This window comes from Podarcis tiliguerta (assembly GCF_965153285.1).
Source record: "Podarcis tiliguerta genome assembly, chromosome: 1".
NCBI lineage: Eukaryota > Metazoa > Chordata > Lepidosauria > Squamata > Lacertidae > Podarcis > Podarcis tiliguerta.
In genome coordinates, this window is record NC_139534.1 from 50,792,186 (window position 1) to 50,801,588 (window position 9,403).

A 9,403-nucleotide genomic window follows, 5' to 3' on the forward strand; every position below is an offset into this window, starting at 1 on the left:
AAGTATTTATATCAGCTTGCTTTCAAAATGGTAGTATTTCTAGGGCAACGGTTATAACATTGGCCCAAGGTCTGGTTGCAGGTCTTGAACCTCTGTCCTCTAAACAACATGAACTCAGATTGCACAAAATGTAACTGGGAAATCCTGCTGTGCAGACACAATACAAAATTGGGTGGTCCCTTTCTCACGCAAAAGGTCTCTGCCGTGCATAACTATATGAGTCTGAATCCAAAATCCATGGCTACCCCTTTGCCGAAGTGTACAGCCGGATTTATAGGTAGAGTGCTACCCATTAAACGGAAAGTTGCGAAACACAGCTAGAGCAAATACAGAAACCCTTAAAAACAAAGAGCAAACAAAACACATCAGCATTTAACCGACTCCAGTCATGTGACAAGCACCACACTACAAGCACTGAAAGGGGCACTAGTTTAAACAGACGAAAGGTGACTTTGGCAGTTAAAACACATGTCCCTGAAAGGCCACCAGCCTCCAAAGGCCTGAATCCAATTCCAACTGTGCCATAAACTCCCAGAGTGACCTTGGGCATATCCTTGAGTCTTTCTAGGGGCCTCCATTCCTGCCTTAATCTTTACTTTCATTAAACACAGCCAGACCCTTTAACCTTTCCTCACACATCACATATACCCATTAATATCCCCCTCAGTCATTCCTGTTAATAAATTCACTTCCTCCTCTGCCCACATTTCTTACCCACAATCCATAGTTCTCAGGCTCTCAGAAACAGAGGGGAAAGAAATAGAATCTATTTTTATTTTAATTTATTAAAGACGGGCTGAGTTGGGAAGGAAATGTAAATAATGGATGTGATTTATTCAGAGTTCACAACCAGGAACAACAGGCTGAGGGGGAAGTGTTCTGTCAGACATTTCCTACTGATGGTATCAAGTATGGTCTATTGGACAGCATGATGGATTTTAGGGTTGCCATACGTCTGGAATTTCCCAGACATACCCAGAATACTGCAGTTGGAAGCAGTGTCCGGGTGAGGAGACATGTTTTGTTGCAGCTGAGGCAGAAGGCAGCGTCCGGTTACACCTTTGTAATATTTTCTTTAAATTGTCTATTGTTGCTTCTGTTTTCTGTACACCACCTGGATATATTTTTTAAATATATTAAGCAGTACACAAATTAAAGAATCAAAATTATCAAATCAATCCTCTCCCTCACACCTGGCAGCAGGCATTACATCAGGCAACGGGGAAGAGAAAATGGGAAGCAACTTTTGGCTAATTCTTTCCAGTTTTCACTGCAGCTGATTGTTGAAGGAACTTTGTTTTTCAGAACAGGTGCCTCTGTTGTTGTTTTTCCTTCTCCTCAGTCCCTCTTCCTTTTGTGTTGTGGCTTTTAGATTCTAAATCTGACTGTCTTACTGGTATTTGTAAGCCACTGTGAGAGCTCTTGGGGGGGGGGGGCTGAAGGATGACGATTGCTATAAATCAATCAAAGCTTCAGGTTCTCCAGTCCCAATCCCTAAAAGGCTTTGAAAGTAAGCACTAGTACCTCACACTGTGCCCAGAAACTGACTAAGCCCTAGCAAAATGTCGTTCTACTTTGCCTGGTCCCAGTTAGAAGCTGAGCAAGTGTCATGATATTACATAATGCCCACACATCTATTGCTTTCTTTTGCACATCACCTGCATTGTATATTTTGTTGGCTGTGTCTCATGGAAACTTATAACCAAAAGAAGTTCTCACTATACCAAAACAAAGAGTATGGTTGATAAAATATGCACTCAGGGCTATGATCCTAAGCCACTTACGTAGAAGTGCATTCCACTTAAATCGATGCAACTTATTTCAGCATAATATCTTCTAAGACTGGGGTGGTAGGTATAAATCAAAGCATGAATAATGGATAGATGATGAAAACCTAACACAGCAATTGACATAAAAATGCATTAAGTTAATGGACTGTTTGGGCCTGGAGGCGTTCAGTGAGGTTTGCCTTAATTCTTCATTGAAGTGTTTTCCTTTCCTTTTTTTCCCTTTTTGTTAAATTAGCTTTGGTTCACAGCCCTACCCAAAGTACCTGTATGTGAGGATTTGACTTGGGGGGGTACAGCATAGGTTACAGTCACCAGAGATGCTGTGTCAGCCCCATTCTGGGTTTACCGCCACTTGATGGCACCAATCTAAATGATTAGTGCTTGCAGACATTATGGCAGCAACAAGCGCGACTTGCCACACTGAACTCATTTTGGGTGATAGTTCCATGGCAACCGCAAGGTATGCTCTGAGTCTGGTAGAGATATTCCAAGATCCATACATTCTACCTATCTGTGAGTGGTCAGCTCCTAAATTAGGCCTGCTCTCATCAACCCCTATGGATCAAAACCCCTTCCGAAGTTTATGTATGTACCTATTAAAGCCTGTCTTGAAAAAAGCAAAGCTTGCCTACACAGGATTTGTCTGATGCAGTAAGCTTAAGGAAATGATTTTGCATTGTTCTATCACCACCTATGGACATGGCTGGGCTAGGGTTGTACTCCAGGTTATCCAGAAGGTAACACCAGCACATTTGGTTTCTTATGCCTTAGTTGTGAACCAACTGTGCTAGCCACAGTGTTAAATGAAAAACATGCTGGGAAACTCCCTTGCTGAACAACAACTTGCACCTAAGGCTATCAAGGGCTTCCAACCATGATTGCTATGTAGTACCTCCCATATCAGAAACAGTGTGTTTCTGAATAGCAGTTGCTGGAGATCATGAGCAGGAGAAGGCTGCTGTGTTCATGCCCTGCTTTGGACTTCCTGTAGGCATCTGGTCAGTCACTGTAAAACAGAGTGCTGCACTAGCTGGGCCCTTGGTACAATCCAGTAGGGCTCTTACGTTCACTGAGGTTTCCTACATAGTATCACAAAGGCAACCCAGGAGCCCATGAAAAAGAAAAACTGCTAAATCAAATCCAAGATCTTTGCAAGATCTTTACCTCTTCAGCTAATTAATCAAAGGTGGTAGAGGCATACAACACTTCATATAGTTCACAAATGTTTATTTTGTTACCACCTCTGGGCAAACAGTTTTCCGGGGATTTGGGCATAATGCAAAAACCTGCCAAGCCTGTTTGCCAGGGCTGAGAGCAAGGATGCATCATGAGAAGTGATCCCTCTGTCGAAGGGATAACTCTCTGAAAAAGATGTTATTTTTCCCTACCTAAAATAAGAAGGATGAGTTCTGTAAGAGGCCAACTATCACTAGAGGTCTTTGCAAAAATTGCACAAAACCACTAGCTATTCATAAAACACGGTATGAAAGTGTCCATATCATTTAAGAATGTGGATGGAAAACATGCAAATGTTAGAAAATCGAATATAACATTATTGACTTTACCTCCCCCGTGGGGCAGGTTTATGTGTCAAAGAAAGGAATTTTAATCTGTATCTTGCATTTACTGTTGACATATGAGAAATAATCACCTAAGGGAGTCTGTGAAGAAAGAAGAATTTGTAAAAGTAGCAAAGGCCTAGCAGCCTAAAATACCTAGCTACAAATCAGACACTTCATAGTCACCATTTCCCCCACATGAAATATACCGTGTTTGTTGAAAAATGCATAACTTACCAGTGCATAAAGGACACAAGGCTTTATTTTGTCAGTTATGCAGTTGTTTGGGACTCACTCCAATTCCAGTTCCCCAAAAACTACACACCCAACAAAAATTTATTGTACTGCGTTTACTACTGCACACACCTATTAGAGTACTAGACATCCATGAAGCAAAAATTGCATGTGTATACAGACCCCAAGAAAAGAATCAGTGGCCTTTCTTATATGATACATTTGCATTGGATAACAGATGGATTTGTGATTTTAGAGGAGACGTTTTATTTTTTAACCAACACTTAGACTTGGCAAGACTAAAATTTGGGTAATTTGTTAAACAACAAGCAAAAGTTTAGAAAGGAAGCAAAAGTTAGCATGTGTGTGTGATGGAGAGAGAGAAGGAGAGAGAGAAGGAGAGAAGCCAGAACATCCTTATTAACTTTCCTGCCAAATTTCCTCGGCATGTACACATTTCCACCTTCCAAATGCTGACACTTCCAGCGCATTATCTGCTCACAGGCTTGCAGCGCTAAAACCGTGTTTTTGAGATCATTGCCAACTTTGCATTATGCAACTTATGCAACAGTTCCACCTTCAAATTCACAGTTGATAATGCTGAGAGAAACAATGGCAATATATACAGCGGAGATAACACTACCTGTGACTTCTAAAGCCCAAGATGAATGCTTAAATGAGAACAAGACTGCTTACCTCAGCTTCCTTAAGTATAATGCCAGGCTGTGTATACACCATACCTTTAAAGCACAAGACATCCCCCCAAGGAATCCCACTAAATGTCGCTTAACCCTCACAGTGCTACAATTTCCAGCACACTTAACAAATTACATCTCCTAGGATTCTGTGTGGAAAGTGATGTTTTTAAATGCGCTTTAAACCTGCCTTTAATGTATGGTGCATACAATGCCCTCATGTCCCAAAGAAACATTCCTTGCTGCCTCATGAAGCATACTTTTCAAGTCTTGCACATCATGTGTGACCTGCAACAAAATGGTGCTGTTGTTGAGAGTTCAAGCCAGTCAGCTACACCTTCCTCTAAGATCCTAGAAGCTGAAAGGCTAACACGCTCTGCTGCCTTTGGTCTTCCATTTTTTCCTCCAGTCCACATTCTATGGTTCCAGGAAATTACTGGTCCTGGGGTGGGGGTGGAAATCCCCTTTGGGATTTAAAAAATGTTCTGTACTTCAACATACCACAGGGATCACATAAGCATACTGATAGCTCCCTCTTCTTTCTCACTGGCCCACATTTTGGCTACAGTACTGTCAGCACTCAGTCACTCAAGTTCACTGTTAGTGAGAAGGACAGTGATGATTATGCTTCCCACCTGCACTCGCTGGATGGTTCATTATATTTTTGTGTCAAAAGAAAAAGAGAGAAAGGTGAGACAGGAGATTGAAATATCTGTGTCAGATTGGGAGCTTCTTTCTTGCGCCAAATAGTGGGGGGTAGGGGACACTTTCATTGGCGCAGGAGCACCAGGGTTAAGTTCCCATGGATCATGGTACCAAACTTGATTGGGCAGCCCAACATCATATATAGGATCATATATATATGAACCAACAACAAGGCACTGGTTTTAGTAGTAAAAAGACCTCTGCCAGTTGAGCACAATCCAGTATGTGACGTGGTTTCAGATACAGAGGGCAATATCCTTCACATGCAAAGAGCCACACAGCATGACTCCTGCCTCCAATCTACAGCTCTAGTTCACAGAGCACCTGCACCAACAGACACAGCATTCACTTCAACAGAAGGACCAACTCTGAGCCCACCTTTCTTCATAAGCACAGGGCTGCCTACTCTTCAAGCAACGGGGGCTGGCCATGCTTGCAGGACAGTTTAGTGTGCATGCTGAACTTCAAGCTGCAGACACTCAAAGAACTGCTCACCAATCCACCATATATCCTTGGCTTGTTTCAGCAAGTTTCCTCACTCCAGGTGAAGATGCAAGGGCTACCCTGGAGCAGCAGAGCTTTGTCATCTTTCCTAACTCTTGCACACAGAATACAACTGTTTTATCTATTTATATGGCTATCGTGATGCCTTTGGGAGCTGGGTAGATGTCGTACCTAACAGAGCTGTACTCTTTAAATGCTTTCATATTTCTTTCCACTCATCTGATAAATCGTTTTTGAAAAAAACGATCTCCTTGTAAAACACTGTGTGATGTTTCTCCAGTCTAAAGCACCAAACCTAGATGTTGCTTGTCTTTATGACAACAATATTTGCTCACAGACATAAATGCACCTAATATGTGCTGTATGCCAAGTCATATATCACCTGACCCCGGGCCTTACCTCCACACACAGTGGCATTCTGCCCTGTTTGCTGCCTGTAATTCTGTCACTTTTAAAAATATATACAACACAGCTAACCAATTCAAAAACATCAGAGACTGCCCTGGGCATCAACATGGAGGGCCAAATAAAGTTTTTGAGCACAAAAATACAATATTAATCACTTTGCTATGATGTGGTGTTTTATTTGTTTTGTTACGACAAAACTTAAAATAATGAGTTTTTCAAGATGGTTTGTTGTTCATTCTATTTATGCTGTTTATTCAAATGACTGAAATATTTAGTGCATTACACCTTTGAGTTAATTTTTGTGTGAGTGTATATAATAAAAAATACAGGAACTTTACAATTCTAATGAGACTGTACAATCATAAATGGATTTTTCACATAAATGGACTCATTCCCCATAGGACCAGTTCTTAGTTTGTGATGGTACTCAATGATATGTAGTAATCCTCAGCTTTTTTTTCCTTTTTCTTTTTTGCTGCCTATGGCATCCATTTTACACTGGCACTCATGGCACTTTTATCAAGATATGAGCACCAGAACATCATTTTTTACCACCACCAACCTCAATAAAGGCACTGCATATGACTATCACTTTGCTATGTATTACTGACTTGCAATTTCATCAGAGAGAAAAGGGTTGGCGATTCAGTGCATTACCTCTGCTGAGAATGCCCTCTTGACTAAAAGTTGCCTGAGCCAATGACTTTGCCTTGGAAGGTTCTGGGGTGATGGGGTGACCATCAGCACTGAGAAGGGATAAGGCATTGTCAGGGAACTTGGGTCATATGAACAGAGTCTGGGGAGAATGCAAGATGTGTGAGACTTTTATGAGCCAATTGGAATTGGTAAAAATACAACTGCAATTCAATCTAAAACCCAATGTCTCTGGCATGAAATCTGAGTTAGCAGTTGATTTACTGATGAAATAAAACAGGCATTTCTGCATCAAAGTTCAAATTCTGGTTTTGATGCCCTTAAACTAATACTCAAAACGGTACTTGTAGCCCTATGAATATTTACATGATGGCCACATATGATTTGCTTAACTCTGGTTAAGTTGTAATAAACTTTTAAAACTGAACTATGCCACATCAAAACTGAGATGAGGACCATTTTGCATAACTGGGTCTTGTAACACTCACCGCATTATAAAGCCTCTTAGGGGCAGGCCAATGGCCCACCTAGTTCAATACAGCGACCCATCAGAAGCCTATGAGAAACCCACAAGAACCTGAGTACAATGGCACTCTTACCACCTTTGATTCCCAGAAAATGGTACTGAGAAGCATACTGCCTCCAACAATGGAAGTAGAGGATAGCCATCATGACTAGTAGACACTGCTAGCTTTATCCTCCATTTATCCTCTAATCATCTTTTAAAGCCACCCAAGTTGGTGGCTATCACTACCTCTTGTGGGAGTCAAACAAAAATATTAACCTTTCCTCACAGGGTAGCTGCTCCACACCCTTAATCAATGTGCCTGCCCTTTACTGAACCTTGCTTCTTTCTCCCTGGGCTAAGTTTGTGACCCCTGATTGGCTGGATCCTGCCACTGGATCCTTATCTCCACTTTCACTAATGTCATATCCAGTCCAGCAGTTTGGTTCATTGTGGACATACTCCATCCTGGTCCAACACACCACTGGCTTCTTTGGAGAATATGATTGTACTTTTTATTTCATGCTTCTCATTTGGGATCTCATTCCCACCTTCAAACCCCTTGAGAGAAAGACTCAACAAGTCTTTCTCTTTCTCCATAATTCCATCTCCACCTACTTATATAGCTTACAAAGTAGGAGAGGAATAAAGACCCAGACCATCTTCACAAGGCATCCCATTCAACAACAGGAATAATCCCTCAAGGGTCCTCCCCTTTGCAGCCCTGAACTAGTGCCAATATACATATTACTGTTCCTATACATCAGATAGGTGTATAGCCCAACAGACTTATTAGAGCAGGCTTCCTCAAACTCAGCCCTCCAGATGTTTTTGGCCTACAACTCCCATGATCCCTAGCTAGCAGGACCAGTGGTCAGGGATGATGGGAACTGTAGTCTCAAAACATCTGGAGGGCCAAGTTTGAGGAAGCCTGTATTACAGTCTAAAGAAAACAGAAAAAAATCAAAAGGTCATGGCAAGGAGGCAATTCTTTCAGAACAGAACAGGAGGAACATTTATTAAAAAGAAGATGAAAAATGGTGAATGGTGAAGGTCAGAGCCTTTGCCCTGACCATGGTAGATCAAAGAATCATTGAATTGCAGGGCTGGTACCCTGATCATTTAGCCCAGCAGTCTGCTGAATGCAAGTTATGCAATGCAGAATGCAACTGCAGCATCCTAAGCAGAAGACTGTCCAGCCTCTGCTTAAATAGCTCCAGGTGTAAAGGCTAAGACAGATACTGAAGTATATCTGAAAGGCAGAACCTAGAAATGAGACTGAGGCCACACTATTATAAACTGGTACATTGCATGCAGCATCCCCTCCTTCCCTGTCCCTGAATGTCCATGCCGTACTGGCACATGAATTTTGGCCTATGTGCATAGGCAAAAAAAAGGGGGGGATACAGTCCAATTCCCAGATAAAATCCAAGAACCAGTTATGCGAATTTGCACTGAGTGTGGGCCATAATTTGGACATATGGGGATGGCATGACAGCTGGAGGAGTTGACTGGCATATTTGTGCCCTCTCCACACAAATGGTCAGGTCCAAACAGTCCCAGAATGTTGTCCAGTTGTCCACTGTTAGGACAATGTGGCAAACGGGCCCTTGCACAGCAATGAATGTGCCAGGAAGGGAGCAGTCCATCAGAGGAACATGTGAAAGAACCAAGGCTGCCACTACCTCCTAATCAACCATACAAAAATCCCTAGTAGGGGTGTGCTACCTGGAACTTCATGCATCACCACTGACACAAGTTCCACTGAAGCGAGCAAATGATGGTAGAAATGGGGTAATGAAGAAGGAAATGCAGTGCTAAGTCCATCTACCTTCAACAAAGATCTGCCCTGTTCAGATCTGTCTGAACAAAATAAGCAAGCACCCAGCCCAAATGAAAGTGGTTGCCAATGGTAGGCTGGGCTCATGGACGACTTAAGGGAGAAGAAGTTATGTCTGTGCCAGCAGCATTTCTTCTGGTGGCGCATTACTGCCCCATTCTGTCACCACCATCTTGCCTTAAGCTTAGACTGTTGCCACCCCTGTGAAGAGCAGCATAAGAACTTCAGTTTCTCTTTACTTTGTGGAGGTCACTGATGTTATCCATGGACCGCTGAGCCTAGGTCTGCCTGGCTTCTAAGAACCAATGCAATCCAACAGAGACAGAGGGATGGGCTGATTTTCCAATCTAAGCCGCACTTTAGACCCAGATTCACTAGGCAGCCCTGAGCAAGTCACTATCCGGTGGCCTGTAAGCCCAGTCTGTTAAATGGGAATAATACATCAAGGATGGCATGAGGCGCAGCACCACAATAAGAACGATAAAGCATTTCTTAACATCAAGAGCCAA

General features: G+C 42.4%; 1 protein-coding gene across 29 annotated transcripts in view; it reads right to left on the minus strand.

The window, feature by feature from the left end:
- Positions 1-9,403, minus strand: part of TNS1 (tensin 1) — a 327,340-nt gene that overhangs the window by 191,572 nt on the left and 126,365 nt on the right. The gene's annotated exons all lie outside the window — the stretch shown is intronic.